Source organism: Aulonocara stuartgranti, assembly GCF_965226115.1.
Source record: "Aulonocara stuartgranti genome assembly, chromosome: 18".
Lineage (NCBI taxonomy): Eukaryota > Metazoa > Chordata > Actinopteri > Cichliformes > Cichlidae > Aulonocara > Aulonocara stuartgranti.
In genome coordinates, this window is record NC_138954.1 from 5,134,399 (window position 1) to 5,148,335 (window position 13,937).

At 42.9% G+C, this 13,937-nt stretch overlaps 1 long non-coding RNA gene across 1 annotated transcript; it reads left to right on the forward strand.

Annotated features, from left to right (window-relative positions):
• Positions 1 to 12,197: 12,197 nt before the first annotated feature.
• Positions 12,198 to 13,426, forward strand: LOC309694609. The gene is made up of 3 exons (XR_014272931.1): positions 12,198 to 12,343; positions 12,543 to 12,630; positions 13,322 to 13,426. It is a non-coding gene; the product is annotated as an uncharacterized lncRNA (long non-coding RNA).
• Positions 13,427 to 13,937: the final 511 nt, after the last annotated feature.

The window sequence follows — 13,937 nt, forward strand, 5'->3', positions numbered from 1 at the left end:
CCATGATGCATTGAGTTTTTCCTTTCCAGTCACCTTTCTCGCTCACTATGTATTAATAGACCTCTCTGCATTGAATCATATCTGTTATTAACCTCTGTCTCTCTTCCACAGCATGTCTTTTATCCTGTCTTCCTTCTCTCACCCCAACCGGTCGCAGCAGATGGCCCCGCCCCTCCCTGAGCCTGGTTCTGCCGGAGGTTTCTTCCTGTTAAAAGGGAGTTTTTCCTTCCCACTGTCGCCAAAGTGCTTGCTCATAGGAGGTCATGTGATTGTTGGGTTTTTCTCTGTATCTATGAAGCGCCTTGAGGCGACTTATGTTGTGATTTGGCGCTATATAAATAAAATTGAATTGAAATTGAATTGAATTGAATTTGAAGGTAAAGATCCGACAATAATACAGAGAAACAACAGGTAGAAGCAATGGAAGACTGAAAATAATGGTTGTCATTACTTTTCATTCAGTCATAAGATACAGAAACACCATCTGTTGTGTGTAAAGATGAACAGTAGGGGTAGGGTGATTTTCACCAGATCAAAGCCATGGATTCACAATTATGGTTTGGTGCTGTTGAGTACCTGGATAGAAAATGCACATGTGGAATGGTAGAAAGTGTTCAGCATGCTTTGATGATCTGCTTCAACTATGCTGGGGTGAGCATTACAGACTGCTTCTTAAATTTAATAACCAAATTGCATCAATGGGGAACTATAAATTCTACATTTGGATTTCTGATTATTATTTCTGGCTGATTTTCATTAGATCGACCTGAGTAGGGCAGCGACAGATGTGTGCGGTCCAGAAGTAGAAGAAGAAGAAAGAGGAGAGCAGAAATGATGACATTCTAGGCTCGCTTTTCACCTTTGATGTACTCTTAGCAGGAAGACTTTGGTTTGGTGATGTGTTAGAGATAATTTAGTGGTTGAAGCTACTGTGGACTGACCAGATCTGCCATCAGCTCAGAGTGCTGGATATCACCGCAAACCTGAGACAAAGTCATACAGAACAGGTGTGTAAAACTGTGATGGTGTCAGTGAAATAACACTGACTCATGCAGGACTCTGATAAAAACTCAGCTTGTGGGCTAACAGACTAAAATCAAAGAATGCTTTGATTTTAGTTTGTTAATTTGATTTTAGTCTGAAAAAAGGACAAGTGACGGACAAGGTAAGCGACTCATGTTGTAACTGACGTCAGACGCCGGAGATTGTTGGCGGAAAATTAAAGCAAATGGTAGTTTAGATTTGAACAAATTCATTTAAGCTTCAGTAGGGGAGACCGGGGATAGTTGTAACATTTTTGACATTTCTGTCTGTAAATTGGAGCTCTTTTAAGGTAGTGGATTCAAAATGTAATGCAAAGTATTTACATGTCTCTGCTATTAAATAGTGCAGCTATTTTCTCTGCAGCACAATTACTCATTGCATGGTATGGTCTCAAACACGAAGAGTGAAATGTTACAATTAACCCCCTAGTCTGGGTTAGTTGTAACATATCCTGGGGTGAAATGTAACACAATGAAATAAGGGTACTAACAAAACATTAACATGTAATCTTTGTTTATTCAACACATGAATGCACTTAGAGCCATTTATGTAATTATGTGTGTGTGTGACAGAATGCAGAAATCCAGCTTTTGAACATATTCCAACCCCCCAAAAAAGACAAATTATGGAATTTTCTGCAACTGAATATTTCATTAATTTTGGTTGGTCTTCCTTGAGTTTGGCCTCATTGGCTCAGTGGGCATTATAACCGACAACTCTTGCACCAATTTTGAACATAACAATGAAGCTGAAAAAATGTAGTTGTTCACCAGCATCGCAATTCCATTACTTTTTATCACGGCTTACCTTGGTGTGGTTTGCAAAGTGCTTCAGAAAGATGAGGAAATCTGTTTCTTGCACCCATCCTGATTTATTTCCACTACCAGTACTTCCTACTGGTCCATCTCTGACACAGTGGTCTGCATAATGTATGTGTGGGAACACAAACAGTGGAGGAATTGTGTTGCCAATGGCATTAACCGCATATACAAAAGCGACCAGTGAACCTCTCTCTGCTGATGTCGTTGCCCCAACTTGTTTAATATAAGTTAAAGTAAAAGTGTGGTAAGTTGTAACATCTGCATTATTGTTACAACTAACCCAGACTGTTGCTGTTACAACTGACCCAGACTCCTATAGCCATGAACTAGCTAACATTACAGCCAACGGCTAAAACATTAGCACTAAAGACTTACACAGAATATATCCCCATAGACATACAAATAACATAATTTAAGTTTGATGAGTTTAACTGCAAAGCAGATAATGCTATTAGAAATTGAAATAAAGTAGAAAAACTTACTTTTTTTGATGTTAAATTGTCTGTGTTTGACAAAATGTGCTGATTTTTCACATGTGATAGCAGAACTGAATTGGGCATGCACAGGATGAGTCACATCATTTGAAACTTAGCCTTGATTGGAGAAATTGGAAGTGTTACAACTGACCCACGTTACAACTATCCCCGGTCTCCCCCTATTACCAAATACACTTATCAATTGTCTTATAACTAACAATATTTGTCTAAATAATCTCCAACACCCTGGAGAACAACGGGGAGAGTTTAGAGACTCTCCAAGATTATATTGATCAGTGCTTTCAGGATCTTGTGATGAAGAAGGCCCAGTGTGCAGCTTCCCCGGCCAAAGCTGAGACGCCGTCGTCGAAAAGACAACGCCCGGCAGATTCCCCCGGCTCAACATCGCCAGCCGGCAAAGATATTGCCGACATACTGGAGTCAATCGACAAGCGATTGTCCAGTTTCGACGCAAGGCTGTCCTTGGTGGAGATTCTTCACCGAGAATTTAAATGCTTGCGAGAATCCCTGGAGTACAGCCAGCAGCAGGTGGAAACGCTTGCTGCTGAAAATGCCACGCTAAGGGAGTCGGTGAAATGTCTCACAGAAAATGTTACCCAGCTCAATAGAGAAAATAAAAAAAATAAAAGAAACAGTTATTGATCTACAAGCTCGTAGTGAAGGAAACTGTTTCCAGGGCCTACTCCGTGGATCGGCTTCCTCCGAGGCGTGGACGTCTATCAGCAGAGAATGTACCTTCACCTATCAGCAGAGAATGTCCCTTAGTCTGTAACACAGTCAAATATATTCTCAAGTAATATTCAAGCATGCCATTCAGCGTGTTAGTACGAGCAGCTCGGGAGCAGCTTGGGAGAACAAGAAAACAGAGACTGCTTCAGATTGTCTTCCCAAAGTGACTCAACTTTATTCACAAGTACAACAGTTTATATAGAGGGTAAAATTCATGAGACAGCAGATTTATCAGTTTAAACCAGTACAGACCAAGATAAGGGAGCGTCTTCCTGCCCTTGGGTGAAGAAGCATCCTTTGTGTAGTTTATTAGTTCAGCTACAATTGTGATTATCTCAGCGACATATTTTCAAGGCACAAAACGAAGAGTTCTTTCATTAGTGAAATCTGAAACAAACCATTTGGCCTTCAACAGGCGTCTAAAAGATTAAGAAACTAATGTAGCTGAGGGAGTGATCTCTGTGGTATTTCAACCTTGTTGAATGACAGAGTTTTCCTGTATAATGTCACTATAAAACAATATCCAGTAAATGCTCCCATGGTACTAAAATACCTAACACGTAGCATGCGTAATAATCTGGTATTTTCTGGTATTCCAGAAGCCGCTGGAGAGGACGCGGAGACCACGGTAAAAAGCTTCATCAAAATCCACCTGAAGCTGCCGGAGGACACTGTGAAGAACATCGTCTTCGATCGGGTACATCGCCTCGGCCCCATTCGGGCTACGGCCGGGAGACCACGTCCTATCGTGGCCAAATTCGGCCACTTCAAACAAAAACAACAGGTGAAAAGCCGCGGCAGGGAATTAAAAGGAACGGACTTCAGCGTGAACGACCAGTTCCCCAAAGAGATCTTGGAACGACGCAGGGTCCTCTTCCCAATCTGACGCGGCTTCATCCAGAAGGGCTCCTGCGCTGTCATCGCTGTGGACCGGCTGTACGTGGACGGACAGCTCCACCGCGACCCCAACATCACTCCGTGGCTGTATTAACCTCACACCAGATAAGAATCAGCTACACCATTTCCCTATCCACTCACACTAACTTGCATTAACATCTGTTTAACTTACTAGTATCAAATCGCATCTTTTTTTTTTTTTTTTTTTTTTTTTTTTAAATGACATCAGAAACAGCAGTATGCGACATTACGTGATGGCAGAGCTTCAGTTCATCCTTTGTCATTTTTTTTTTTTTTTTTTTTTTAATAAATAGGACAGGGGGAATGAATGAGAGAGAGAGGGGGAGAGAAAGAAAGAAAACCCAAGGGGAGAAGAGACGGTGAGAAGGGGGGGGAAGAGAGACAAAAAAAAAAAAAAAAACTCCTGGGTCACCTGTATGGAGAAAAAACAAACAAACAAACAAACAAACAAACAAACAGAGGAGACAGCAAACAACAAAGAGCAACATAATAATAGAGAAAACAAAGCACCATCACAATAAACTAGCTAGTCATAGATATCAGTATTTACTAAGTAATAAACGATATTGTGCAGCACGCAAGATAGACAGCGCACAGTGTGCTTTGAGGCAGCAGCCAAGAAAGCTTTAGTCCGCGTCTGTGAATACCCATGTGTGCATACCTGTGTGGATCAGCATGCTTGCATTCCAAAGGTTTCTCCATGTAATGATCTGCTAGGGAGTGTGGGGGGGCCACAGCCCCATCCTCCAGGGTGTGAAGCGGGTATGGAGGAGATCAAAACTCCAGACATCCAGAGGCCCCCAGAACACAAGAGACCATGGAAGACCAACAGAGGGGCAGCCGCGCCACTGTTCCAGTAAGAGCTGAGGAGAGTCCCAGATGAGGGCTCACTCAGCAGCCGCGGAGCAGAAGCCAGGGGGGGTTGCAGTGACGCGCCCGTGAGCTCCGCCGGCCCCCAGCTGCGCCTGAGTGACCGAGCCCTAGGCCGAGAGGCCGGGGGCACCCCACCTCCAAAGGGGCCCGAGCGAGCCCCAGGCCCCAGGCCCCGACAAGCGGCCGCCAAGGAGTGAGCTGGTGTGTACCCGGACGCCCACCCCCAGACACAAAGAACCACCAACACACCGACACCTGAGGGAGTCCGCCACCGGCAGGGGAAGTGGTGGTGGGTGGAGATAGGCCTCCAAACCTTGGAGGGCCTGAGGTGTCCCCAGAGAGGTGGCGTCTGATACCCAACCTGACATATAGACACAGACATACAGGCACACACAGACACAAACATCCATTCCCACCCTCATGCTCTCATATGCACTCACTCCACACTCAACCAACGTGGAGACAGACATAAAGAGACGCTGTACACACAATCACACTCCCCAAGCGTACTCTACAAACCGGGTCTAGGTACCCTTGCCCCTGGAGGGGGGAATTGCACCCAGACCCAGGTGGTGTTACCCTTTTCCCTGCGGTGGGGAGAGGCAGACCACCCCGACTCCGCAGCAGCAGGGAGGCCCCACACCCCAGACCGCAGTCGGACGGCCAACTCCTCCTACTAGCCCCCCCGCTCCAGCAGGCCGCAGAGAATGGGGGTGGGAGAAGACTCCAAACCTCCCTCCACCCGCTCATTGTAGTGTTGATGCATATGTGTTCTAAGGTGCAATTAAAACCCAGGAGGGCATGGAGCTACCTGCCAAGGAGCAGCAGGTAAGCGCATGGTCCCTCCTGCTAGCCCTCAATGACTAAGTGTATTTAAAATTGAGAGGTGGGCAACGACGTCAGGGGTGAGGTATACACCCTGATGGTGATTTGGACTCCGTGATTGTGCCCACCCCCAAGATCCTATATGTATGTGTAATGAGAGTGTGAATAATGTGAATGTCTAAGTTGTGGGATAAAATTGAGGCAGAGGCAGCCAGAAGGGGACAGGGGGGGGGGTAGCCTCCTCTGCACCCTGGTGACATACCCCCACTCCAAGGCCCTGCATGTGTGGGTGGTTGTGGAGGAGCGGGAAGAGGGAGGCAGCTGGAGATGGGGAGGGAAGGAAGGGAGGGGCAGGTAACCCCTCCCTGGGGCCAGCTCCCCCGCTGACCCCAGTAGGCACTCCCACCCTCCGCGACCCGCCAGGGAAGGGGGGCCCAGGCCCATCAGACCGGGGCCCAGTGCAGTAGCGCCCCCCGACTCCACAGAGCCCTGGACAGTCCACCCAACCCCACCACAGAGAAAACTGCACCCACCCCACCAACCACACATCTTCCAGACTACATAAGACGGTAAACGCCCAGGCTGAGATCTTCCTCCACCTCTCCTGTATCTCCCCCTCCTGCAGAGAGTTCCTGAGAGAAGAAAGCTCCTGCCAGATGTGACCATCCCCCCCACCAGTTGAAGAGCCCCCCAGGCGGCTCGATGCACCGGCGGCACCCTGCTCCAGGGCCGGGCCCCCATGCACCCACCCGCCCACAACCCCGGCAACACACCAACCAGGACCCGAGCCCCCGAGGCCCGGCCCGGGCCCCCGCCCAGAGACGGAGCACCCCCAGAACCTCACGCCCATCCCGGACCCACCCAGGGGCAGCCAGGTTGCCAGGTCAGTAACCCACGTCCGTCAGCACAGACCCTCCCCTAGCCCCGCTGCACGCAGCCGCGAGGAAACAGTCACCTGAGAGCCAACAGAGCCCTCAACCGGACGTGACCGCTACCCCGGGTTGAGCCCCCCAAGGAAGATGCCTCCGGGGAACCCCCCGACGCCCTAAGCCTGTCCCTACCCCCTCACCAATCACAACAGTGAAGGCGGGACCAAACTATGACCCCCCACCCCCACTAGGTGATGGAGCTGATAAAAGGGGCCCAGAGCAATTGATCTGATGTGGTGGCAGAGGCTGTGTCAAGACTAATGTAATCTAATAGATAATTTCTATATTGGTTAGAATTAAGATTATTTTTATTTTTCCAGTTCATGAGGACTGTTTTCTTGGCTATGCATAGGGCAGTGAAGATCATATGGGCTATATTCTTTTCTGAAGTGACATTATCTAAGCTGCCCAACAAACACACTAAGGGGGAAGTTGGAATGTTACATTTCAGACATTTTGATAAGTCTTCACATATCTCGCGCCAAAACTTTTGCACTGGTGGACAGAACCAAAGAGCGTGGATGTAATTGTCTGGTGTATTGCCTTGACAGTGTGAGCAGTTGTTGGAAGATGTAAAGCCCATCTTAAACATCCGATGACCTGTATAGTGCACTCTATGAAGTATTTTGTATTGTATTAATTGCAGACTGGGATTTTTAATTAATTTAAAAGTTTTTAAGCAAATCTGAGACCAGAAGTTTTGGTCTAGGTTGACTGATAAATCTGCTTCCCACTTTGCAGTAGGAAGGGATATTGATTCATCTAATTTAGAAAGTGTTCTGTATATTTTAGATAATAATTTGGGGGATTTAAGAGTAAGAAAATGTGCCGCACTTAGTGGTGTTTGTAATTCAACTTGACTGAGGTTAAATTTCTTTTTTACTATGGATTTAATTTGTTGATATTCTAAAAACCTTGTCTTGTTGATCCCATATTGTTCAACTAGTCTGTCAAATGGAATAAATTCTGTTCCCTCTAATATATGTTCTAAGTATTTAATTCCTTTACAACTCCATTCTGGGAAATTAATCATATTATTGTTTTGTAATATGTCAGGGTTATTCCAGATAGGTGTACGTTTGCATGGGATTAATGAAGACTCCGTTATTTTTAGAAACTCCCACCATGCTGTTAGAGAAAAGCTGATGTTGATACTTTTAAAGCATTCATGTCTTTTGATGTTTGAGCTAATAAATGGTAGGTCTGAAATCTCTAGATCCTTGCATAGTGCCTGTTCAACATCTAGCCAGGGCTCAACTAAGAAGGTATGTTTTAACCATTCTGAGATGAACTGAAGCCTGTTGGCTAAGAAGTATTGGTGAAAATTAGGCAGATCTAATCCTCCTCTATCCTTGGTTCTTTGTAGCGTTTTTAAGCTAATACGCGGGGGTTTATCTTTCCAAAGGAATTTGGAAATATATGAATCCAGAGATCTGAACCAATCTTGTGATGGTTTGTTAGGGATCATCAAAAATAAGTAATTTATTTTTGGCAAGATCATCATTTTTATAGTGGCGACCCTTCCCATGAGTGATATGGGTAAAGATTTCCATCTAGTCAGATCGCATCTTAAAGTGTGCTTTCATAGCAGAATAACACCGTCACTCTCCGTCAGTGATTTAATTGGAATGTTTACGTTTTGTTTTTTGTTTTTTTCTTCTCGTTTTTTTTCTCTCTCTCTTTTCCCCCTCTTGCTTTTATGCTGCTCACCCCTGTCCTTGGTTTCTTTCTTTATTCCTTTCACTGCCTCGATCACCTGCTTCGACACTCATCCACAAACAACACCCTTTATTTCGACACATACACACCATGCGCTCAACGGCAGCACATTTACTTCAGTCAGACAGCGCACACAGTCGTTTAGGATACACACACTTAAGCCAAGCCTACTCATATTAGTAACTATGCAAACACATAGTCAGACTCAGGGAGCATCTCGCCACACATTTTTTCTCTCTCTCCTTCTTTTTATTTATGAACAAGTGACGTATTCTCTCCACCTGTCTAAGCGACGCACACAGCATACATCCCTATACACAAACATCTATGGGTACACTGAGGTTCATTACATGGAATATAAATGGAGCTGGCTCCAGAGAAAAGAGGTTAAAAATATTTAACCAACTCAAAAAACTACAGGCAGATGTTGTCCTTTTACAAGAGATCCACAGACCTCTTAGAGGTTCGAACGAACTTAAAACACCTGAGTTTCCTAATGTGTTCTCAGCTTGTTATAATTCTAGACAAAGGGGAGCAGCAATTTTAATACATAAAAATATTAATTTCACAGTACTCGATACAGTTATAGATCCAGAGGGCAGATTCTTAATCATTAAACTATCTATACTTGATAAAAAGCTATGTATTGCAAGTGTATATGGTCCAAATGTTGATGATCCCTCATTCTTTCACGGTTTTTTCAGTGCACTCTCTGAACACTTAGATGGCACACTTGTTCTTGGAGGCGACCTCAACCTTGGACTAAATGAAGACATGGATAGGCTCAATACAGCGGGAACTCAGCGTAATTGGCAGTCCACAAATATAATCAAACAGTATATGAGCGACTTTGGTCTTTGCGATGCATGGCGCTCCCTTCACCCCACCAGTAAGGAATATACTTTTTTCTCACATGTCCATCACTCCTACTCTCATCTGGATTATTTTTTGGTCAGCAGCTCACTGCTGAGTGACATTTCAGACACTGAGATTCACCCTATAGCTGTCAGCGATCATGCTCCTGTATCTTTAACACTAATGCACAAGAATAATACTACGCCAAGTAAAAACTGGAGATTTAATACATCACTACTTAAAGATGAAGACTTTATTAAATATTTTAAAAAAGAGTGGACTTCATATTTAGACTATAATGACACTCCCGAAACATCAGCTTCTGTTCTATGGGAAGCAGGGAAAGCTGTGATGAGAGGTAAAATAATTTCTTTCTCATCACATAAAAAGAAAAAAGAAAACAAAAATATTCAGGAATTAGAAAAAAACATCAAATCACTAGAAGAAGCCTACGCGTCCCACCAAGATCAGGAAACATTGAACAAAATACGCAAAACAAAACTAGAATTAAATGAGATAATTGATAAAAAAACAAAATTCTTAGTACAAAGACTACGCTTACAAAATTATGAACATGGTAATAAATCCGGTCAATTTCTAGCAAACCAGCTAAAAATAAATAAAGAAAAAACAACTATATGTGCTGTTCAAGATTCATCTGGGAACACAATATATGATCCGATACAAATAAACAACATTTTCAGGGATTTCTATAACACGTTGTATTCACCACAAATAAACCCATCTAAAAAAGAAATTGATCAGTTTTTGGACAACATAACTCTTCCAAAATTATTAGACACTCAAGCAATGGCACTGGATTCACCACTGACACCAGGTGAACTCCAGGAAGCCCTGATAAGTATGCCCAATAATAAGGCTCCAGGTCCAGACGGCTTTCCTGCAGAATTCTACAAAGAATTCTGGTCGATTCTAGCACCAGTTTTCTACAGAACGTTGTTGGAAATCAAAGAAAAGGGCAGACTTCCATCAAATATGAATTCTGCAAACATTAATCTCCTGCTAAAACCAGGCAAAGACCCTGTATATCCCTCAAGCTATCGTCCAATATCCCTTATAAATGTAGACCTTAAAATAATCTGCAAAGCTCTCTCAAAAAGACTGGAGAAAATAACCCCCCTCTTAATTCATCCTGACCAAACTGGTTTCATAAAAGGTAGGCACTCATCAACAAATACACGTAGATTACTTAATTTGATAGACTACTCATACAGTAAAAACCTAGAAACTACAATATTCTCTTTAGACGCAGAAAAAGCATTTGACAGAGTTAACTGGAAATTTCTATTTGCAACTTTACACAAATTTGGTTTTGGATCCTCTTTCATAAACTGGTTAAAAATATTATATAATTCCCCAACAGCTTGTGTTAGAACAAATGACCAGACATCCTCCAGCTTCTGTCTCTTGAGGGGCACCAGGCAGGGATGCCCACTCTCCCCTTCACTGTTTGCAATTTTTATTGAACCACTAGCAGCAGCAATTAGACAGAATTCAGTAATTAAGGGCATAAAATGCAAGAACATGGAACATAAAATCAGCCTTTATGCGGATGATGTGTTACTCTTTCTCCAAAATTCACAAACCAATATCTCTGTGGTGATTGAATTGATAAACTCTTTTGCAAGAATATCAGATTACTCAATTAACTGGTCAAAATCTACAGTCCTACCGATTAATTGCTCCCTCCATAATTCCTCTTCAACACCACTGCAATCGGGAAATATAAAATATTTAGGTATTAATGTTTCTCCCAAGCTTGCAGATCTAACTAAATTAAACCACATCCCACTTTTAAAGAAGGTAGAAGGTGATCTGGCTAGGTGGAAATGTCTACCCATATCACTCATGGGAAGGGTTGCCGCTATAAAAATGATGGTCTTACCAAAAAAAATTTATTTATTCTCAATGATCCCAACTAAACCGCCACAAGATTGGTTCAGATCTCTAGATTCATGTATGTCCAAATTGCTTTGGAAAAATAAACCCCCACGTATAAGCTTAAAAACACTACAAAAGACCAAGGATAAAGGAGGATTAGAACTACCTAACTTTCAGCACTACTTCTTAGCCAACAGGCTTCAGTTTATCTCAGGATGGCTAAAACATACCGTCTTAGATTAACCTTGGCTAGATGTAGAACAAGCACTTTGCAATAATCTAGAGATTTCAGATCTACCATTTATCAGCTCAAACATCCAACGACATGAATGCTTTAAAAGCGTCAACATCAGCTCTTCTCTGACAGCATTGTGGGAGTTTCTAAAATTCACGGAGTCTTCATTAATCCCATGCAAACGTACACCTATCTGGAACAACCCTGACATATTACAAAACAATAATATGATAAACTTTTCAGATTGGAGTGGTAAAGGAATCAAATATTTAGAACGTATACTAGAAGGAACAGAATTTATTTCATTTGACGGACTAGTTACACAATATGGGATCAACAAGAAAAGATTTTTAGAATATCAACAAATTAAATCCATAGTAAAAAAGAAATTTAAACCGGGTCAAGTTGAACTACAAACACCACCAAGTGTGGTTCAATTTCTTACTCTTAAAACCCCCAAATTACTTTCCAAAATATACAGAATGCTTTCTAAAACAGATGAATCAATATCACTTCCTATTGCAAAATGGGAAGCGGATTTATCAGCTAACTTAGACCAAAACTTCTGGTCTCAGACTTGCTTACAAACCTTTCATCTAATCAGAAATCCCAGTCTTCAATTAATTCAATACAAAATATTACATAGAGTGCACTATACAGGTCATCGGATGTTCAAGCAGGGGCGGAGCGTGGGGGAGGCTTACTGGGCTTAAGCCCGGGTTGTTTTGTCAGAAGCCCGGGGTCTTTTGGAGTGTAATTTTTTTCATAGTTAGATGCCTGGCTGACAACTGTATAAAACAAAAAGTACACACAATATTCGAAGCACATAGTGCACACAGTGGGAATTTACGACTGTGCGTGAATCCCCCCTGATATTGGTATGATCCGAGCTCAGGCACTAAGCGACTGAGCGAGGGGGCGGGGCAGCTGCTGCCTGTGAGTGCACTGTTGGAGAAACGGAGCCAGCCATACTAAGGAGAGCTTAAGTTTGAGCAGGTACCAAAGCAAATCATTCGTACCGTACAAATAATGTAAATATGACGGTGAATCACGAAAGATTGATATCAAACTGATCACTTGACCAATATTACGTTACTTGCTCTTCAAGTGAATCAACAAATGGCGAAATGAAAAGCCGAACAAATGCTATTTTTTAGAGAGTCTTAGCTTACGTGTGTTTATTTCATATTTTCAGTTCTTACCCTCCCCGACTAAATCGGTTTCAGTTATGTACTGAAATATAAGAATGGACATTAGAGGCTTCTTTCAAAGAAAAAACTCAGGTAAATGTTATTTTATATATTATGCTTTGTATGTTGTTCAGTATATTTCTATGCAAAACAAGAGGGATTTCAGTACAAAGCAGGATATTCACATTTGTAACCAGATATTTACATACACTTTAGGGAGAAAACATTTTTACTGTACAACATCAATTTAGAGTAAACTTTTGTTTTAGATAAATATTGAAATATCTTTTGAATTAGTTAAATGTCAGAATAAAGAGAGACAGAGCTGTCTGTTTTTTATCACTTTGATCAAATTTAGGAGTACATGTACACTAAGTTTGTTAATTAATAAGAAAACTGCAGACGATTCCATTCTGAGCTGAAGAAGCTTCTGATAGGTTCGTAGAGTCCATGTGAGTAAATTGGTGGCACAGCTGTGGATGCATATAAGGCAAAACACAGAGCCTGTTTCTGTGACATGGGAACATCAAGAGATGTCAACCAAAACACCAGGAAAAGAACTGTGGAGCTCCATAAGTGTGGCTCAAGTTTGAATACAATTTGGTGCCATTTAAAATTAAGAAATACAGACAGTTTCTCTCTTTACTCTTAAAGTTAACAAATATGTTTTTTATATTTATCAATCTAAAAAAATAAACATTTAGTCTGATTTGATGTTACAATTTAAAAAGTGTTTGTGTTTTCTGAAGAGTTTGTAAATATCTGTATATTTGATGATTGTCAGCACAAAGAGAGAGAGAGGAACAGAGAGGGAGAGAGAGGAGCAGAGAGGGAGAGAGAGGAGCAGAGAGGGAGAGAGAGGAGCAGAGAGAGAGAGAGAGGAGCGGAGAGAGAGGGAGAGAGAGGAACAGAGAGGGAGAGAGAGGAGCAGAGAGAGAGAGAGAGGGAGAGAGAGGGAGAGAGAGGAACAGAGAGGGAGAGAGAGGAGCAGAGAGAGAGAGAGAGGGAGAGAGAGGGAGAGAGAGGAACAGAGAGGGAGAGAGAGGAACAGAGAGGGAGAGAGAGGGAGAGAGAGGGAGAGAGAGGAGCAGAGAGGAACAGAGAGGGAGAGAGAGGAACAGAGAGGGAGAGAGAGGAACAGAGAGGGAGAGAGAGGGAGAGAGAGGAGCAGAGAGGGAGAGAGAGGAGCAGAGAGAGAGAGAGAGGGAGAGAGAGGGAGAGAGAGGAACAGAGAGGGAGAGAAAGGAGCAGAGAGGGAGAGAGAGGAGCAGAGAGGGAGAGAGAGGGAGATGGAGAACGAGGACAGAACAGAGGTGGAACAAGAGCAGGTGAGACACACATGTTAGTCAAATGGTTGTTTACCAAAAGTATCACCGTATCATAGGTCCTCATGTATCTCG